This window comes from Zootoca vivipara, chromosome 8 (genome assembly GCF_965207765.1).
Source record: "Zootoca vivipara chromosome 8, rZooViv2.hap1.1, whole genome shotgun sequence".
NCBI lineage: Eukaryota > Metazoa > Chordata > Lepidosauria > Squamata > Lacertidae > Zootoca > Zootoca vivipara.
Window position 1 is genome coordinate 24,292,625 of NC_142591.1, and position 22,129 is coordinate 24,314,753.

The 22,129-nt window shown below is 42.7% G+C and overlaps 1 protein-coding gene across 2 annotated transcripts in view; it reads right to left on the reverse strand.

Annotated features, from left to right (window-relative positions):
* LYRM4 (LYR motif containing 4) overlaps positions 1 to 22,129 on the reverse strand; it is a 49,769-nt gene that overhangs the window by 6,097 nt on the left and 21,543 nt on the right. The window contains exon 3 of one of the 2 annotated variants that reach the window (XR_015951365.1): positions 12,156 to 12,289. The exons of the other annotated variant lie outside the window; for it this stretch is intronic. The gene's annotated coding sequence lies outside the window, so the exon portion shown is untranslated. The remainder of the gene's footprint in view (positions 1 to 12,155; positions 12,290 to 22,129) is intronic. 2 annotated transcript variants of the gene reach the window in all.

A 22,129-nucleotide genomic window follows, 5' to 3' on the forward strand; every position in this document is an offset into this window, starting at 1 on the left:
GAGAAGAGTGATGGATGACAGTTCCAGTTTTGGCAGGTCTCTTGTCTTTGTGCACTTTACTAATAGGGGGCGGGAATCCCCGCAGGCCTTTTGGACCCCAACTCTTGTAGGTGTTGTTGGTAAGAAGAATGGCAAATGCTAATTTCTGCTTCCCTAGCAAGAGGATGTTTTTTGTATTTTTATAAGGGTTCCAACTTTACTTTTCCTGGCAGGACGTCTCTTCCTCAGCGTTTCCATAGAAACAAATGGAAAAACCAAAAAATGGGGGGAAAGTCTTCAAGATCATAACCGCTGCAGAGCTGACTGCTGCCTCTCTAGGATCAGAGTGCTTAATGTATTTAGTTGCCTAAGTCCATCCCTCCTATATTTTTGGTGTCAATATTATGAACTTCCCTCCTCCATGTCGACTGAAATGAAAACACGATGAAAAGTTGTTCCAACATTTAACATTGGCAGAAGCTGGGACTTGGCAGATCCAAGCACAGCAACTGCTGAATTTCTGGTTTACTGATTTTGGCCTAATTAGAGCGAGCCAAACTTGATGCCTTTATCCTCCCTAAACTCCCTCTCCAGAATTCCTCTATCATCCTAATACCCCTCTCCAAAATCCTGCAAATTTTGTTATTTGCAAAATGAGGCTGTTGCTTCCAACTAATAACCCAAAACATTTATGCAGGCTTATGCAAACATGATTTGTGAGCATAATGGGACACACAGCCAATTTAATTCCAATAGAAGGGAGGTCCAAAGTAATTCCGAAGTATAATCTGGATCATCTGATTGAACGAGCAGTTGTAAAAACAACAACCCCAGTTTCAGATTTGTTTTTATAAAATGTCTGTCCACGGGCATATAATGATACAGAAATGAGTTTGTTGCAGCTTTGTGCTTCGATTGCTACAGAGAACCAGGCAGTGCATGGTGGACCCTGAGCTTTGTTCGGATTGATGCCGTTTTAAAAAGTACAGAACTTCTCTTTGGCAACCATTCAAAGTCAGTCAATGGCTTTGTTTCTGTGCTACTCTTATTGGTTTTCACTCCCTTTGTCGTATTTCCTTGCAAGTTAATTGATGGCTTCTCTAGGGCCAATTTTGAATATTTGGGGTGTTCCTCCTCTCTGGCTTCTCAATTACAATGTTGACAGCCATGGCGAAATGGAATCAGAGAGGAGGCGGCTCAAGGAACCAGCTGGGGTTCCTCATAAGGCTTGAAAAAATCCTGGATGGAATGGTTCAAGGGAGACTGAACCACTAATTTAATCAAGTGCCTTCAGGGTTCGGAGGTGGCGGTGTGGAACCAGTCTGCAGTTGTGTAATGTTAGAAATATGGCCATACAATTGTTTATACATATCATTTATTCCTGTAGTGCTCTGTTTTGTAGCCCTTTGAGCCTGAAGTGGAGCCCAAATGCTCCCCCTGCCCTATCACAAGGGCTCACTCTGCAGCATTCAAACACCAGATTCCTGGCTTCATTTATTTGATCTCCCACTCCCAGCATGCTGAAACAGATCACTCTACCCTGTTGCCTGATAGAGTTGGCCCTGAAATATTTAGGCTGATTCATGTATATATTGCTCATCAGTTGATGACTGCAACCTGGTTAAACATAGAATCATAGAATTCAGGAGTTGGAAGGGTCCCTGAGGATCATCTAGTCCAACCCCCTGCAATGCAGCTCTCCCATACTGGGATCGAACCTGCAACCTTGGCATTATCAGCACCATGCTCCAACCAACTGAACTATCCAGTGCAGCACCAGGGAGAGGAATAAGGCCACAAAACAGTGCCACCTGTTACTACTTCAAACAAAACATTTGGCTTACACATTCAGCCAACCCCTCACCAATTTCTATGCTATTTTGCTGCATGGTTCTCTGCAGAGATGTGCAGAGTTACACTTCTTACTCATAGCATTTCTGTTTAACCTTAAATGGCAGCCATGTAAAAGCTATTTAGAAACCAGAAACCACCTGCATTCTAATCAGCTTATGACCCCAGTCTTAAATAAGCTAATGCTGTGTTTCATTGCAGTTCTTTTGCTACACAACTGTCTTTTCAGTTTTTCAAATGACCTAATTTTACTTACATTCTGATGTAGAAGAGCCATTATGTTTTGGCAAGCTGGAATTTCTTTTGTACGTTATTAAGGTAATTTGCACTCAAGGAAAGTCTTCCTAAGCCACACAAGTAGTGTCTCCTCTAAGGAAAAATTGACTAGGAGGAAGCATGAAAATAGGCGCTCTAAGTGGAACTGATGGAGGTACTAACAGTTTTTGCCCATCAAAACGTAAAAAACCCCCAAGGTGGAACAATTGTCCCCAAAATGGGCAGCCTGCATTGCAATTGCTAATTTGCTTTCACCCTTGCCACACCTTAAGTGCCCCAGTCTGGTTTAAGGGTCATTTTCAGGCAATTACTTTGCTTCCAAATCGTTATTTTACAGTTTTACACCCAATGAGACCACAGAAAGTGAACAATAAATGCAAAAAAATAAAAATAAAATAAAAAAAATCAAAATTAATTGCAAAGTGGGAAACCTAGAATATTTCAAGGTAGAATGAAACATTTAGTTTGAAAGAAGCTTCTGTTTAATACTCAATGCTTGCTGCTGGAGAGCTTATAGTTTCCAAATTGTGCACCTATTCTCATTTTCTTCTGATTCTGTTGGAATGGGTGCCACCCTGTCACTGTGCTGCTCCTAGCAGTGGAGTAAGTCACCCACACGGCTCAAACCACCTTGAAACAAATCTGATGCTCAAAACGGACATTGGGAGTTTCCAGTTTGCAGGGAGAAACTGCCCACCACCCACCTGCCAAATGCACACACCAAATGCACACAAGCAGCTGGCCTCCCCGGCAATTCAATCCAAGCTGCTAAGCTTGCTATCAAATGCCCCTCCAAGGGAGATGGAGAGAAAAACATGCTGTTGCTCTCAGAGTCTGTTTGCTCAATGGTGTTGCAAAGGGCAGGCAAAGGCTTGGGAGCATTGACCTCGAGAGCCCATGGACATCAGGTTCTTTCTCTGTACAGTCAGTCTTTGTCCTCCTCTCGCATTGCCAATTGCAGAGCAGGTTGCAGCTGAGGTTTCAGGGGGCGCTTCACTTGTCCTTGGCAACTCAACTGACCCCAACAAACAGAGCTGACAAATACAGCCACTTCAGAATTTATTCTGCATTTCACGCCACGCCAGAGGTGAAAGGCTGGGTGATCCATTACCTAAAGTTGCACACGTTGTGGTCAAAATCATAAAGAAAGTTAGAAAGACTTGTGGTAAACCATACTTTCCTGCCTATATATATATATATAGTTATTTGTCCTTATGGCCACAAAGCGAAGCTAATCAACATGATAGCATGAGATGGCAAACCTGTCCATTGGCCATTCTGGCTGGGGATGATGGGAGCTGGAGTCTAACAACATCTCAAGGGCCACAGCATCCCCATCCCTTTTCTAATGACTCAGAAACAAGTTTCTCTAATCTCACGGTTTCTAATGACATTTCATGAGTGTTGCAAAGCTTATCCCATGGTTTATCTGCCAACGGACCTGGCGATTAAGAAAAGCAACAATTGCAACTCCACCCCCGCTGAACTCTAATGAAGAGTTAGCAAATGTCCTGCAGATCACCTGAAGCAGAAGGAAGAACAGGTTCTACTTGGATGTGAGTTGGTACCTCAAGTCCCAGGATTATTGGGTTGAAATGATCCTGCCCTTCTTGCCATCACTGAACTGGATGAAGACTCATGCCTGTTACAGTGAAACTGGAGACTGCCAGAAAGCAGTGAGAAGTTTTACTAATTTCTGAGTGTCTCTGAGAAGGACGTGGGCTTTTCTTGACCCTGTCCTCACTATGTTAGAAAATCCACTTGCCAGTGGTGAGCGAATGAGTGCATTTGAGGACCGCTGGGTTTGAGCCGTCATGACTCGCAACGCCCTTTGGGGAGGTGGCAGTTGCAGGATCTGAATGCAATTGCAAGAAAATGACCCCTCTTCTCACTGGCACAGCATTTCCCTCTAAGTAGGTTCCAAGAAAATCTGCCCAGACATAAAGCTTCCCCTCCCATCCCAGGTCAAATCTGAGAATCTCAAGTTTTAGCTGTTTATAGGCAGGGCGAGTCAGCGTCAAAGCCCAGCAAGAGGCCCAGCGGGTGGACACTGGCTTCTTTCCAAAGGTCAAGCTGTAGGGATCACTGCTCTGGGAGAATCTGCACAGATGGCAGTAAGCAAGCGGCGATGTCCCCTTAGGAAATGAAGGACGACTACTAACATGGAACAACAACTCCACATGATGACATAAAAAAGATCCCAAAGACAGGAAAAGTAAACAGGAACGTAATTCAGTGTAATAGCTGTTGTCTGCCTTCACCTCACCCCCCTCAATATGATGTCAAACTATTGAGTAACTGGTTTCATATATGCTCACGTCATCATCAGATATCTGTATGGTTTTTTTTTTGGTAAGGAAACTCTTCAGTCACTTAGCCTATAACAGAAATGCTCTTTCTGTCCCAGCCTCTGATTTCAGCTTGATGAATCCACAGATCCACTTTGAAGACCTGAGTTTATAACATCTTGCTTGCAGCTTACATTGGTGAATATGGTTCCTGACATCAGACTTTTAAAGCATCGCTGAAATGCAAGATTGCCAAGACGAACTTTTGAATGTTTGGGGCCTTTGGATTACTCAGATGAAGCAACCATTAGGCCTAGCTGGTGTGACTGATCACAGTCCTAGCTGGTGTGTTGCTATCAAAAGCAATACATATACAAACATAAAAATAGCCTGGCACATTCCCCAAGCAACAGGAAGTAAGAGTATGGGAAAGAGCTGTCCACGGATGCTTCTTTAGTTTATATTCCAGTCCTAAACATTTCTATTTGGAAGGAAGTGCAACTGAGTTTAATGAGACTTGCTTACAGCACTTACATGAGGAAGAATTTCATTTGTACCACTGGGGTTTATCAAATAAACATGCATAGGATTGGGCGATAAGGAAATGTTAGGATTGGCAACATTTTCTCTGGAAATTGCTCCTCTGTTGTGAACAAAAGTATGCTCTGCCTTGTTAGCAGGTGGTAACGCCTATGCTCATACTACAAAAATTAATAATAATTGTGGATCAAGCTGATGTTAAAACACAGAGCAGTAGGCCAGGGTTTTGGGGTCACCTGGCAACCCCTACTTGGAAGCAAGTCCTACTTTCATTTAGCTGAATTTATTTCCATGGATATGGTGGTAGGTGTTTTTATTTTATTTTAAGGAATATGCTGTTTGCCAGCTCTTCCCCAGTAAATACAATTTCTTCACATTTTACTTTTTCTGTATTATTGCTTTAAGATGAATGAATAACTCAAGCTTCTTCTTCTTCTTCTTCTTCTTCTTCTTCTTCTTCTTCTTCTTCTTCTTCTTCTTCTTCTTCTTCTTCTTCTTCTTCTTCTTCTTCTTCTTCTTCTTCTTCTTCTTCTTCTTCAAAATACCCCACACCATATATTTATTCTCCATTTCACCACAAGCTATTTATGGATGCATGAACAGGCGAGAGAAATGTGTTCAGAATTTGCCCTGATTCTTTTCAGAAGAGAAGCTTACTTTCATAAGTTGCAGTTACGTTGTCTGAGAGAGCTGGGTTATTAAAAAAGCTGTTTCCACTGTTTTTCCAGACAGCGTATCGTGCGAGTAAATATAAATGTCTGGACCTTCTGTGACCATTAACTTTTTATCTTGCTGACATTCGAAAGGTCGTGTGTATCCTGCTACCCCTTCCATCTCATCGCCTCAGTTAAGAGCTGAGAATTCGGTGCTACATATACAAGTTCATATCAGCACCTCAGATCGTAAGTGGCTTCTCCATTCATGCAAGGGAGTGATTTCTGCCAGCTCCCTGAATCATATCCCAGAATCTACTTTCCTTGAAGTCTGTAAGAGTTCGGAGTTGACTAAGTTATTACAAGTCAACATACAGTGGAACCTCGGTTTCTGAGTGTCCTGGAAGCCGAACGTTTCAGTTTTCGAATGCCGAAAACCTGGAAGTAGTTGCTTCTGTTTTCGAACGCACCTTGGAAGTTGAATGGCCTCCGAGGCACGTTTCTCAATTTTCTCCATTGAAATTGACGGCCATCTATTGTGCCTCGGTTGTCAAACGTTTTGGAAGTCGAACTGACTTCTGGAATGGATTACATTCGACAACCGAGGTTCCACTGTTTCAGGATTCCTGTGTGCAGACTCCTTTCAGAGCAAAAGACTCCTTGATCTGCCAAGCTAATGAAGTGAGAACAAGGAAAATAATCAAGCGGAGGCTGGAGCCTCTTTTCCTTTTCTTTTATAGGGTTCCTACTTCATGCTAGCGGTTTACGTCTTTGCAAGATTGCTTGCATTTCTAACTAAAAGCTAAAGGGTGCATTTCAGCTGGCTTAAGATGTTTTGTTAAAGCTCAGCATATTTTACAGGTTCAACCTATGCAGTCAGATGTGAGTGCCACAGAGTTCAATGGAGCTTACTTTCAGGGAACTCCGCACAGCATTAGAACCATATGGTAGTCTTGACTGTCTCTTAGTGCAGACCCAGGTCATTGAACCTGAGTGACCACAGCCACCACCCACCAGGAACCACCACTGGCAGGGTTTGCAGCAACAGTAGCAGATACGTTCTAGGTTTATGATAAAAAATTTATTCTCTTGCTAATTATGCTGTTTTAAATGTGTATTTTATATTTGATTTACTTTAGTAAAGTTTCCTTTTGAAATGTTTGTGATTTATTTTCTTAACATTTGTGCTAAATGCGCGTTCTGTAGTCAACCTCTTTTGTAATATTCTATTTTGAAATCTTTAAGGTAATATTTTAGTTTCCTGTTAGTTATGTTGCTCTGAATGTATACTGAATGACACGCCCTAATGTGTTGTGTACATGGGATCCTCATCAGGTGTGTTTATCTGTTACATCTGATGAATATAGAATCTATGTACAAAAATAGCTGAGCTATACACTTGTCCAGTAACTCACATGCAATGTTCAACGAGTGTACAGTCTGTGTATACAACAGATGAGCTATATGGATCAAGACGTGTACATACTTTCAAACAAACACTTATGCAAGTATGGAGACAGCTTGTACCTGCGGTCAGTGTAATGCGTGAACAACCCTAATATTCCCTTCTTTGTTCATGTGGAGCACTTCCTGAGTTCAAGCGTTTACAATCAATTCAAATAATTTTCACAAAATCCAGATTTTTAAACTGGACCGTTAAATAATTCAGAAATATGCTTTCATCTTTATGAACACCTTTTAATTTTGAGTAAATCTGTGTCTAACTTAGAAAAAGAAATATGTGTTATCCAACAGATGGCAGTGTTGCACTGTCACAGCAATTGCAAATATTCTTAGCATGAGAAAGCCTTTTAACAGATCTATTTCTTTGGCTACTGTTCATTATGGTACATATGCAGAAAGAACAAACAACACATCTAGTGAATATACACTTGTCACCCCAAGGCAATTCTGCTCTGGCTCCCAATTAACCCTCCATACAGGCTGCCTATTTAAAAAGATGGAGTTCGTTGGATAAATCACAAGTTGCATTTTCAATCAAGCTTGTAGCAACTACAAGAAAACTGACTGGTATCTATGGTAGTTTTTGAAAAGCAATAACCACTTATTGTGCAGAAGATCCTTGATGCATCGACTCCCCAGGTGGGCAAGTGATATATATGCCTGCACTTCAGACAGCATCAAACTTTTAAGTTTTGCTTTGTAATGTCAGAATGTTGGCCACTTCTTTTAAAAATAACAACACAACAAGTGTTAAGCCTTCAAGACTCCTATGTTCACAGGAGCACTTGTTTAATCCAGCACACAATAAAAGATTGAAAAAAGATAGATGTGAGTCTCTCTTTGCCCCATCCTGTCCCCAGAACATCCCTTTTTGAGGACTTAAACTGGTGTAAGTTCTGCTGGCTGAGCCCTGGCAAACCTGGGGAGAATGACTTCCAAGCTGAGCCCTGGCTCAGTCGAGAAAGCACAAGAACTGCCAAATCCAAACTCGCATCCTGGTGGATCTTGGGTTTGGACTGTGCTGTGAAGCTGGTGCTCAGATTATCTGTGGAGTATGGTAAAACCTGATTACCTAAATTTCTCTTACTTATGCCATATAGAACCTGCCTCTGAATTCAAACCAACGTATTAAGACCAGTCGTCACCTAACCAAAAAGCCAACTGCATAACACATTCTCCATTGACACCATATAACATTTGTTTGAAAACATTTTTGCCCTTTCATGCATTTCCACTAGGCACAGGCACTAGGCACTGCCTCACTTCCAGAAACTATTTTATAAATCTGAAAGCATTCCATTCTGTTACAAGTACAGGGAGATGACTTCAGCCCTTGTTCACGGTGCAAATTTATTTATTTTTGTGTGCTTATATGCAGTTATAGTGAATGCGTCACCATTTCAGAGAAAAGTGCCACCTTCAAAGTTAAGGCACCTGTCAATTTGGACTGTCACCCACAAAATTCTTCCTGGCAGTTCTATAAAGCTGACCATTCAGTTTTAATGAGCATCACAAGGCTCGTTTTCCAGTTCCAAGAATATCTAAAAACATTGGAGGGCAAGCAGGTGGAAGAGGTACCTGTATCCAGCAATTATTTTTTAAAAGGGGGGGGAAACCCCTCAAAACCACATTTTTGAAAGCTAGGATCCAAAAGGTGGCCATATTAAAGTCTATCAGCAAAGAGGAATAGGAAGTACAATTAGAATGGCAGCCCACTCTAATCCCTTGATGCAGAGGCTGATACGCCAATGCCTAAAGTGGTGTAGTTTGTAAAATCAAGAGTGGATAGCTTGGTACAATATTGGGAATTCTCATGATCTGAAGGGACATGAGGTGACAATTTAGTTCCCATTGAAATCCATGGGCTATTCCCACTGATTTTCAATGGGAACTAAGTGGTCGCCTTCTGTTGATGCAGCCTGGAATAGCATTAGCTATAAGATGATTTAAATACTTGGAGCTGACAACTTTGCTTTATAGGCAGAACTGTGATAGGACTGAGTGACCCAGAGGTCACATATTTTACACACAAAGAAAATGGAGCTCAGTGGCACCAATATGATCTTTGTGGTCCATTTCAAAGAACCCTTATATTTCAGATCATGTCCGGATGCTACACGCCTGCTGGGATTCCCCTGTGCTTTTGAACACTTAGAGCATTGTTCCACTGTTTTAACAAAGCGATATACTAGAACCAGATGTTCAGCGCGTTCTGCATAGGGTTACCCAGCACGTTCTGCATAGGGTTACTTACTTGCCCCCAGGCAAGAACAGCTCCCAGTGTCTGCCTGGCTCTTTTGGCGAAGGTCAAGGGTCAAACGACAAAGTGCAGGACTTCCATGGCTAGAATTCTTGACCTCATTTTCAGTTACAAAAAAGCAGACATGCAGGGAGAGCTGGGTTTGGAGCAGGGAAGGGGGTTGTATATAACTCTCTGCTCCAGCACCAATCTAAATAACCTCTGAAGATGGTTTGGAAACTTCAGCGAGTGCAGAATTCAGCAGCCAGGTTGCTCATCAGAGCAAGACGGTTTGAGCACATTACACCGATCCTGGTCTGGCCGCACTGGCTACCTTTATGGTTTTGACCTATAAAGCCTTAAATGGCTCAGGACCACAATACCTCAAGGACTGGTCCCTGTGATCATCTTCTGAGGCCCTTCTTTTTGTGCCTCCTCCTTTTTGTGCCTGGCACCTTCATTATACACCTTTAAGTGCCAGGCAAAAACGTTCCTTTTTAACCAGGCATTTGGTTGATCTGATTGACATCCAATGCCCTTTTAAAATGTGGCTCTTTTTTTTGGGGGGGGGAGGTTTTATTGGGCTATTGTTTTTATTTTGATTTTAAATATTGTGATATTTTCTGTGAACCGCCCTGAGACCCCCAGGTAAAGGGCGGTATATAAATTCAACAAACAAACAAACAAACAAACAAACAAACAAACAAACAAAACAAACCTCCTGAAGCTGCTAATAGCAGTGGAAGGAAGACCTACATTGGATATAGATTGGAGTTGTGTTACAGGGGCAAAAGATGACCCATCTTCCTCTGTAATGCAGCCCCAGTTCAAATCAGCCTCCCCTAACACAACTACTTTGTGTGATTGAAACAGATAAAGATAGCTTTTACGTATTGCTAGGTATTAGTGGAAACAAAATTTTAAAAAATCCTTCCAGTAGCACCTTAGAGACCAACTAAGTTTGTCATTGGTATGAGCTTTCGTGTGCATGCACACTTCTTCAGATAGTGAAGCTCATACCAATGACAAACTTAGTTGGTCTCTAAGGTGCTACTGGAAGGAATTTTTTTACGGTAATTTGTTTCGACTACATTAGACCAACACGGGTACCAACCTGTAACTAGGTATTAGTGGAGTGGGGAGGGGTTGGAGAGAAGATGTACGTTGATGGGCAGCTACACTGACCCCCTTTGAACTTTCACAGGTGTCATTTACCTGACATCATTATGCTGGACAGCTGTGTGGTCCTGCCCACCTGTCAATGTTGGCCCATGGAAGGTGGGGGACTTGGCTGGATGGATCCAGTTCCCCCACTGTTGATGCAAGGCTGGTATCTGTCTTAGCATCTAAATCTGGCTTATTATTCCACTTCTATTCAGCACATCAAAAGCTATAAATACTGTACAGAAACACTCTGCACTCCTATTTTCTCCTTCATAAATTTGCCAGTTGTCTTATATGAGGTTTGGGGGAATCCTTTTCAGAAAAGAGGATTTGTGAACTAGAAGTGCAGGCAAGAATTCATCCTGAGAGGAAGTAAATGAGAACCACTTTTGGGAAAAAGGAAGATGTAAGGAATAGATGGCATATTATCACATTAAAATTTGTAAATTAGCTGATATGTGGACTCAGAATGTTGGATATCAGTATTATTACCTTTCCTTCAATGTATTTTCCATGCGCTGCTCTGGTTCACCAGAAGCGGCTGAGTCATGCTGGTCACATGGCCTGGAAGCTGTATGCCGGCTCCCTTGGCCAATAATGCGAGATGAGTGCCGCAACCCAGAGTCAGTCATGACTGGACCTAATGGTCAGGGGTCCCTTTACCTTTATTATTATTCTGGCATCATGAATGCTCTGATCATCAGTTTTAATGAGCTATTTTTTACTTCTGCAATATCAGGGGCTCTTAAAATTCCTACCCCCAAGGTCCTCTTGAGAGAGCTGAATTTAACAGAGTGCAAGGCCCACGAGTCACAAAATGGCAGCAGGTAGAGACTTTGCCAGGCACCAAATAGCAGCTGTAAGGACATGCTCAAAAGGAGGAAGAAATATGTATTTTCAATTTCATAATTGTAACAGATGAAACCCTATAGAGGCTTAATAATGATTTTATGCTTGGTTGTGGTGTATTGCCTAATCTCCCAAAAGCTAACTAGATGAAATATTGATTTCAATCCAAGCAAACCTGTAAGCCCCAGGAAACATGAAGCAGCGGGGAAAAAGTTTTATAGTGCTGTAATCAAAACAAAAACAAAACATTATTCCTGTATGTTGGGCTTGAATGATGGAAGTCCACGTTCAACTCCCCACTTAGCTATAAAGCCAGGTGGATGGCCATGGGCATGTAATTATCTCTAGTCTATCCTTCCTCACAGGTGGGATATAAATATAGCATACAGTACATACATATAGCCGAGGCAAAAACACTTACAGTGTGAATTTAATAATCATGAGCCAAGAAGGCAACTGCAAGAGACATGCAAAAGACCTGCTTGATTGTGCTGTGGGCGTCTTCTTGAGTAATGGGCCTTCTACTTCCTTCCCTGCCCACCCCACCCCCCACAGGCCTCCTGTGTGCTCCTAAAACTGTTCTGCAGGTTTCCCAAATCTCCTGAGAAGATTTTCTGGGTGGGTTGGTGGCTTCCTTGGGAGAAGAGGAAGGGAAGTCCTGTTGTTCAAGTGGAATTCCACTTCAACAATACTGGATGTCATCCTGGGCAATGAGTGGCTTAGCTCTTAGCTAGAAATCCTTAGCATACAATGACTTTGGTGGTCTCTGCGAAGTATTCATATGCACATTCTTCAACTCTTCCTCAAGTCTGCCTTATTTTGTTAATTTTGTTAATTTTTTTTTAATCCTACCTTATTCTAAACCTGATGGATGGAATTCACAACACAGTGAAATTTGGCCTATTAATTTCTCATGGCCAGCAAGGTGTTTTGATCTCAATGCAAAACGAAACCAAATCCATTTGATCTATTAACCATGGTTGAGGCTGTTGAGGGAAAGACAGGGAGACTTTACATTAAAGGGTGAGATGTAGGGAGGCAGATACAGGGGTGAACAAGCATTACACTGATTTTGGGAGCATTACACTGAACATTATGTTAGGGTAGCAGATGACACTGTTAAATGAACACTGCACAGATTTTTAACCAGAGTGTGTTATTGGGTGGCATATTTGGCAAAAACAAACAAACCCCAAACATAATCTGTATCAGACCTCAATAGGACTTGCTATAAAAAGAAAAACATATTGCTTCTCTCACTTTTGTTTCTTTTCCCACCTCCAAATTAATGACAGAGGTATATCAATTTTAAAGGAAGGTCACACTTAATGTGTTTTTAAAAAGGCAAATAGATGGTTTTCATCAGAGCTTTCCAAGCAGTCTCATTAGTATGCCAACCCCTTAAAGGACAAGCAAGGAAGCTCTTTTTATTACTGCGATTAACCTGCACGAGATGGGAATTAAAAGTATCCCCATAAGAAACATTCGTAGTTAAAATTCAAGTATTATAAAGAATAAGAAAGCACAGGATTTTCTTTTAAAATAAAAACGCATCTAATTTAAAATGCAGACTTCATTAAAGAGCTCATTTACATAAATGGCCTATCAAGGGTAAATGTCACCAAACACTTGAAAGGAACTTTAATACACCAAAATAAAAGCTCAGTGAGTTATGCGGGCCATGGTGGCAGTATAATGGTCAACCCAGGAAGCTCCTCATCTCCCAGGGTCACCAGGTGCTTCAGTCAGTGATTGCCAATGCTAACCAACCCCCTGCCAATGATGCCCGTAGACTCCAATACATCAGTTGATGCCTAGTGGAAGACTACAGCTGCAACCATCAGCTGCTTAAGGGGTCAGCAATGTTTTTCAGCCGTGGGCCGGTCCACCGTCCCTCAGACCATGTGGTGGGCTGGACTATATATTTTTTGGGGGAAATGAACGAATTCCTATGCCCCACAAATAACCCAGAGATGCATTTTAAATAAAAGCACACATTCTACTCATGTAAAAACACGCTGATTTCCGGACCGCCCACGGGCCGGATTGAGAAGATGATTGGGCTGCATCCAGCCCCTGGGCCTTAGGTTGCCTACCCCTGGCTTAGATTGATTCTGTTTATAAAGGTGCTCCTACTTAAATTAGGCAACAGGTTTAAAAATAAACGTTTTAAAAATGAAATAAAATACTAGCACTTTGGAAAAATGCAGTTAGGCTAGTGAAACCTCCAAAGACTTAGAAATGCCTCTTCTAAATCGGCATCTGCTCTAACACAAGTGTGAAGTACAAAATATGCTCGTTTTCTTCAGACATAAACGTTTTCAATATGCACATTTATGCATATTTAATATATCAAGAATAAACTAAAATTACAGATGATCAATCAGCTAAGGTTTCTTTATTTGGGTGACAGTGCTAAGTTATGGATGTATGAAAGTGTATGGAGTTGCTGCAGCCAAGTATGATTATAATCAATAATTATTGCTTCCACTGACTAGCAGCACCTCTCCTGGGTCTCAGGCAAAGGGATGTTCTACCAGTGCAACTTAATATGCTTTAATTGGAGATGTCAGGATTGGACCATGGGCCTTATGCATGGAAGGCATGGGCTCTGGGAGAAATTCAAAGCACCATGGTTTCTCCATGGGATGGGGAGGGTCACAGAGAAGACCTCTCAGTGGCATTTAAATGAGGGCAGTCACATCTACACACCTTGGTAGGCTGATGATCTTAAAATGGCATTGATCATTCTTTCCAACAGAATCTACTGTTTGGTTTAAGCCGTGACACCATTTCGTTTGATGTCATGATTATACTGCATTGCACAGCAGGAGAACAAACCATTTAATATAGGCAGAAATACAAGGGTGTGTGCTTTTCGTCTCTCAGGAAACAGTCAGTGGCTTACTTGGAAGGACACTCTGATACGAACTAGCATGAGTGCTATGTTTTTCATTTTACTTTGAATTTTAAGAGTGAAAGCAGATGTTTACAAAGGGGGTTGCAGTTTCAAATGCTAATCAGCTTTCCCCCCTGTGGGAACAAAAAAGATGCCCACATTTAACACAGTTAAGTACCTTGACATCAGATGTTGCATCTCTTGCTGCTTAGAGTTTAAAGACAACTTGCAAATTCTTAAGAGGAGACAAGTTTACAAACCTTTTCAAATTCCAAGCTTGAGAAGGAGAACATCAGGTATCAATTGAAAATCTTATGAATGAATCACCACAATGAATGCAATGTGCTAGCACAACATTATTAAATTATTTCAAAGCAGTCTGAAGGAACCATTCTTAGACAGTGTCCTTGTTAATACCCTCTTGGCAGTAGAGACTTTAAATCAGGAACAGGAAACCTGTGGCTTTTCAGATGGTGTCAGACATCAACTCCCACTAGACCAATCCAGCATCGCTAATGGTCAGGGATGAGGCCATTGTAGTTCAGCAACATCTGGTGGGCTAGAGGCTCCCCATTCCTGGTTTCAATTGACTAGGGCTCAAGAAGAACATCTGTGCAGAATCAGAAGTAGGAAAACAGGGGCCGGCAGATTGGTGTCCAGCATAGGTGAAGACCTGGAGAGGACAGGCTCACAAGAAACAGCTCACAGAAAGCAACATAATCAAGGAGGTTCCAAAATGCATGTCCCGTTCTTGTTCCATGGAGGAGCCCACGGGGCAGGTTAGCAAGCAGAGTTCCTAGGGAGCAACTTTCTCTGAGGAGGATGTAAAAAAAACCTGAGGCCTTTTGAGTCTTTGCCTCCAGTCCAGCTCTCCTACGTTCTGTGTCTCTTTAGAGCAGCATAGTCTCTTTAATGGCCAGTCCTCCTGGCAATTCTCCTGCACTCCATGGCCTTCCACTGGGTGTGCTCCATGCACCACTGGACTGGTGAGGTGGTGTGGGAGGCACTTGGTCCCTTGGAGATAAAGGAAGGTGCCTGTGAGGGATATGGCTGCAGTTCTACAGCCCATTCTGTAGTGGGCTCCTGCCTTCCAACCTCAATTATGGTGGGCCTCTCATCAACAGCAGCTGGCAACTGCTGTGAGAGGAAGCATATACTGTTTGCGTAGATAGATGTCACAGCTGTGCAACGTAGAAACCCCCAAACCCCGTGTTTCAGAACACACAACTCACCCAAAAGTGCATGCTGGGAAAAAAGAGCCAGAAGAGCCAGAAGAGGCAAAATAGCACCCTCTATCGGCTGAACTAGGCCGAATGGAGGTGGGGACTCCCATAGGTGGGTGTTGGGGGGAGGAGGGGACGGAATAGGTCATGGGTCGGGACAGGGTGGGGGAAATCACAGGGATGAGCCGGGGGGTGGAGGGGAGACGGGATATGTCATGGATCGGGACAGGGTGGGGAGAAACACAGGGATGAGCCACAGCAACGCGTGGCTGGGCCAGCTAGCAATGTAATAAACAGTAGATTGCAACAGGTCAGAACAGCAATCTTCAAAAGCCCAGACTATGCATTAATTCTCAAAGTTTTCTTTTCTTTTTTAAAAACACATATCCTATTTTTGCCACTTCTCCTCTCCATGTAAAAAACACAGGCAGGATTGAAGAATATCAGGGAGAAGTAGCCATCTTATTGGAATAACACAGGAAAGAGGGAATCTCTAGTCCTCCAATGTCATTGGATTCCAACTAGCTTATGTCCTAGGCAGTGTGGGCAATGGTTAGAGAGGGTGCTACCTGTAGCCTAGCAATGACTGGAAGGCCTCACAGTTACTCCAACCTGGTACTTTGCCTGGAATTACCACTGCTAGAAAACGTAGGTGTGGAAACACCCACACTGGAAACAGACAGCGTAGTACTTATAGTATTCCTGTTGCCAGCAACACATCCTGCAATGCTAATCTCTTAAACCAGGGGTCAGCAAACTTTTTCAGCAGGGGGCCAGTCCACTGTCCCTCAGACCTTGTGGGGGGGGCAGACTATCTATCTATCTATCTATCTATCTATCTATCTATCTATCTATCTATCTATCTATCTATCATGTGTGTGTGTTTGGGGGGGGGAATGAACAAATTCCCATGCCCTACAAATAACCCAGAGATACATTTTAAATAAAAGGACACATTCTACTCATGTAAAAACACGCTGATTCCCGGACCGTCTGTGGGCCAGATTTAGAAGACGATTGGGCAGGATCCGGCCCCTGGGTCTTAAGCACCTTGTTTCTGGGGGGAAGGGGGGAAATGTTCAATTTCTCACCTTTCACGTTTTTAAGAGGGATATTTTTAGCCCTTATGAATGCAATGCCCTGAAAGTTATGATTTCTCTTGTGCCTCGTGCAGAAGCCACAGCGGCACATAGGCAGCAGAGGTCTCTACTGTATTCTCTGATGCATGCCGCTCTCAAAACTGACACCTGAATGGAGGTTCTGGGAACTGAAAGGCAGAGGCAGAGTAGGAGGCAAAGAGAAGGGCTAGGTTTCATGCAAGGTGCAGGGGGACAAAGGCGACTTGGATGAAAGGATGAAGTGTGAAAAAACGGCTTCGAATGGACAGTGGCTGGGAAGAAGGGGCAGCAAGAGATCAATGAGGGGCTGAATTAGTTGGTGCAGAAAGCAACTGGTCTCTTCATGTAAGAGGAACAGTCTGTGAAGAGTCTGGAAGAGGCAGAGTTTATACCCTGCCCTGAAGCTCTCATAATGCCTGACGAAAATCAGTTCTAAGATGGTCCCTGTCCTCAAGCTTTTTTAACAGCCCCCCCTCCAATATTATCACTGTTTTCAAAGCAGCTAAAGAGATTGTGATTTATGTGCATGTAAGGAGTTTTCTGCAGAGGTGGGCAGAATTCTGACAGCAGAATTCTGATAGCAGAATTCCCAGAGGAGGAGGGGGCTTGATGGAGTCATCCTTCTCCCTCACCCATGCCAATGGGGGGTGGGGGTCGGTGGGTTCTGGCTCTCTTGCCCACCTCAAAAGCACTCTTCTTCCCTTCCCCACCAGTTCAGATCCACAGGTGAGAACATCCAGGCCAGGGGGACAGGGCAGCTGCTGCCACAGGGCAAGAGAGCAATGAATGGCAGCAGTGACAGGGGGCATGGTGGGATTGGATGAGCTTGTGAGAGAAGGGGGATTTGGGCAAGCTATTGGGAGGTGTATTTGGGGTGAACCCTGAGGGGATGGCTGTGAGGAGAGCTATGGGGAGGGTTCATGGGGGTCCACATGTAATTGCAGGAGTTTGCAATGGGGTGGGATTGGAGAGCAGTGGGAGCAGGGACGGTAGCTCCCCGTAAAACAAACCAGCACTGAGCATTAGCGGCTGATGGAACCTAAATACCAAGGCAAAGGAGGCCTGAAATTAAAAGCAAAGCTTTTCTGGCATGTTCCCTCTGGTTTCCACTTGCTGTGTTGTCATGGCTACTCTGTGTAGGTCCACTTTTACATGTGCAGCCCGAAGGCTGGGAGCCAATTCAGCACTGCGTGAGCGGACAGTACAGCAGCACACAGGCGGACAACACAACCGTGCAGGAGGGAACCAGCACCCGGCAGGGGGCGGGGAAGCCAGACAAATGGTATGCATCCATTGTATGCACTACTGACATGGACATAGCCTAGAGGCTTTGACGATATGGTGGGACATACAGTTTCTAAAGTTAAATAATAAATAAATAGCACAGTTGCACATGTTCTGGGAGTGTGGAATCGCACTATGCTGAAGCCACTGTCTTGTTCCCTGCTACCGGCCTAGGTCCGTTCTGCAGGTGATGCAGAAGCAGCCGCAGGCAAACAGTTTCTTTCGCATTCATCAAGCCCTGCATAGTTCCTTGCATGGCTGACTCAAGCTATGGGAAGCAATCAGGGAAGCAATCAATTGGATTTGATATGGTTTAGCACAAGCAAGTCATCGTGCTGCGACTTCTGAAGGCAGGGCCATGCTGTGGCTGACAAGAGCTTTCCTTCTTTTATGAAGAGAGAACAGAGAGTCTCCCGTGTTATTAAATATTTATGGATCCCATTTGGAAGCATAAAGCAAAGGTCACATGGTGCTAATTACATCATCATGGACTCTAGTGCAGCGAGAATGTACAGAAATGTTTAATCATTTTTACAAAGCGACCTTATTAGATTTTCCAAGGCAGACATGGCAGGCTTAAAACATTTTTCTCCTGTTGATTTTCAGTTCCGGCGACTGCAGGCTTACCTTCTGATCTGAACCCTAAATTTACAAAAGGCAACAAGTTGGACCATTTTGTTTGTAAACTGAAACGTATCACTTATGTGCTTGTTTTGGCCACCGAACACAACTGCTTCAAATTGATACAAGGAATAAAGGGGGAACACATAGTGTGAGCTCCATCATCGCACAAGTAGGGGTCTACCTGCACACAGGATGACTTTTTCCTCTCTGCCACACCCTGCAAATCTGCTCTGCCAGAAGCCTCATTGCTGTTGTGCAACCAGGCAGGCACCACTAGACATTGCCTCTTAAATGTTTCTGGTTCTAAACCAGTATACACCCAGCATGTGCTTAAAAATATGGGCTGGTTCATACATGTATGCTCATCACCTGTTGAAAGCCAATGGATGGTTTTCAAGGATGAACGAGAGCCAGTGTGGTGCAGGACTTAGAGAGGATCAGGCTAGGATCCAAATCCAAGAGAGTCGTGCAGCTTACAGAGTAACTGTGGGTCAATCGCTCTTTTTCAGCCCAACCTGACTCACAGGGTCACTGAGATGATAAAATGGGGAAGGGGGACAGGGAGAAAAGAGAACCATGCACATTGCTTTGGGTTCCTTGAAGGAAACATTAATAATAATAACAATAATAATAATAATAAATTATAAATAAAATATCACAGAACTTTGACATCATCTCAAAAAGCTGTGCATCATCAAGCACTAAAGTGATGAGCGATGTACAGGCCATAGCTGCCAAGTTATCCCTTTTTTTTTAAGGGATTTTCCCTTATGCTGAATAGGCTTCCTCGCGAGAAAAGGGAAAACTTGGCAGCTATGGTACAGGCAAAGTGTGAACTTGACCTCACGCACAACTGAAGAAGGCACCAAACAATAATTTTTTTGCAGTGCCATCCAAATGACCTAGCAATGAAAATAAAGGCAGAGATGATTATTTAAACTAGCAACACGTCCCACATTCCCAATTCATCTTTGCACATTTGCGAGTGTATACACAAGAAACGTACAGTACATATATAATCAAGATTCTATATACAAATACAAGTCTCCCCATGCTCCTGTTTGTATAGCCAAAACTGAACCGCTGACACAGAAGAGAGAAATACCAGAGGGTTCAACATAACCCTGAAGTACACACAAAAAGAAAGAATATGCCAAAAACCCAGCCACCACCACCACCAAACCTATGTGGGGAAGGGATTCCTAATACAAACACATAATAACTCAGCAGTCAGAAATGTGGAGAGTCTGAGAGGAGAAGAGGGCAAAGCTTGACAACTGGGTTGGAGGGATCAGCCTTTGAAATTTGCCAAGTGCCAGAAACATTTATGTGAAGATGTCCAGGCACCAGGATTGTGCCTGAAGTCTCACCATCTGGAGGTGCATGCCTGAGGATCCTTGGATCTTGTCTGTTTCTGCACACAAACAACACATCCTATAGAATTCTATCCGTTATATTTTATCTGCACAACCAAAACCCAAAAGTTGTACTGAAAAATAGGACTTTTGAGCCACCTGCCCCCCAAAATAGCAACTAGACATTCCGTTTTGGCGACTGTAACCCTGGTTTAAGGGGAGGCATTTGGCAACTGGCTTATATATCTGAGTTTCTAACACTGGGAAGGAGTAAGAAAATGGAGTGGCGGAAACAGGAAGCCAGAGAAACATAGATACATATAAGAGCAGGAAGAGCCAATTCATTGTATGTTAAATCTGATCTTATTGAAGCCAATAACAAAACTTTACCTGATCTAGTGGGTCAAGGTTTTACTAGCATGAATCTATTCTGCCACCACCTAGTCCTTTATTAGAAGCATAAAACCAAGGCAGATCAGTCTTGTCTAGTTTAGCCTTTCGACTACTGTTACGTCAACTCATACGATTCCTTTGTATGAAAAGAACTCCTGTCACTCAAAGGATCAAACAATAAAAAAATTAACATGTAGAAAAATAAAATTATGTGGAATCATTTGAGATTTAAGCACTTTGTTTTCTCATAGCTGTCTGGCATTTGAATGGAGAGGAAAGCAAATGAAAATGCAAAACAAACCAGATTATATTCATAATAAGCAAGCAAGCAAGCAAGCAAGCAAGCAAGCAAGCAAGCAAGCAAATAAATGTAAAAGTGAAGGTAGTGAACTGTAGGTGAATCAATAAGAATGCTTTTCTTCAGAAGAACTAGTAATCAATAAGTGACCCTGACAAGGCTCTGCAAGAATTTAGTTGCCATTTGAAACGACTAAGGTGACGGCTGGGCTGATGGACGGCTTGTCATTAGGTGACTGAATCACGCAGAACTATAGAGTCAGCCTTTTAAATTCTGCTGGTTAAGAAGATGAGCAGCCTTTGCATTTTATTACAGCAGTATCTTGGAAACCATTTTCAGAACCACATCACAGATTAATGAATGATTATTAGTTTATTTCAGCTCCATAAATTCAACATGTAATTACAGTTTTGGAACTAACGGGAGGTAGACGGCACTCCTAACAATCTTTATACACTGATTTGTATTTTTAATTTTATTTGCAAGAAAATGCACAACATGAAACGCATTCTAAAAAATTTAATTGTCCATTTGGAACTTATTTTTTTAAGTGTTCTGTTTTCAGAAGTGACATAAAATTATTATGCTCCTGTTGCATTTTGATGCAATTTGATGCAATGACAAACTATGGTTTATTATTATGGGAACAAGCATAAGTAAGCTGTGGGCTGACATCCCCTCCTCTCTCCTATGCTATCACAATTGTTTGCTTCTGTTTTCACTAGTTGCAGTTAAGTTATTTATGATAATTTCAAACCTGGGTTTTACAAAGTTGGCTTGTTTCAATAATCCATGGTTCCGCTTATTAGGGTTCAGACACTGCCCTGGGATTTTCTGCTAAACGGTGGTATATAAATTGAATTAATAATAATAATAATCATCATCATCATCTCACACGGTGCAAGAATCCCTTTGCCACAGCCATGAAAAGCCACATGTGTAAGTGCATCTGAAGTCTGTTTAGCATTACAACGATGGGCTGAGATGATAGCATCAGGGCAGTCTCGAGCAGGTCAGGTGCCCTGGCGCGGAGATCGCTCCGGCGCCCCCGCCCTTGCAGCACGCAGCGCCCCGCCTTCCACCCTGCGCACCCTGCGCCACCCTGCGCCACCGGGACTATACCTAGAGCTGGCCCTGGATAGCATTTCTTGTTCTTTATACTGTATACAACAAAACTGAAAATAAAAGGGTAAGCTGTTAATTGCATCTTCTTTATAGCTGATAAATACATTTCACAGAAAAATGTGTCTTTTAGCGGCCTCATTTAAAAAAACAGGAAACACCCCCCCACACACAAATATCATCACAGTTTTAAATATAGTGAAGAAGCAGTTAAAGAGATTGTTATTTATGCACATGTAATGAGTTTTGTGCAGACATGTAACAAAACATTCTTGGCTGCCATTTTCAGCCATCTGGGCTGCCTCTTTCCTTCAGCAGGAGCCTGCCAAACCCATTATTAAATTTCCCTGAGCTTTATGTCATTACACATCTGCTAATACAAAAATACCAATCAAACATATACCATTGGTGTTACAGACAATGATTCCTGGGTTTAAGTTGGCTGGGATCCAACTCTCTGGATATTATGTATTCGGTATTACATACGTTATGTCAAGTTTTATATCGCTT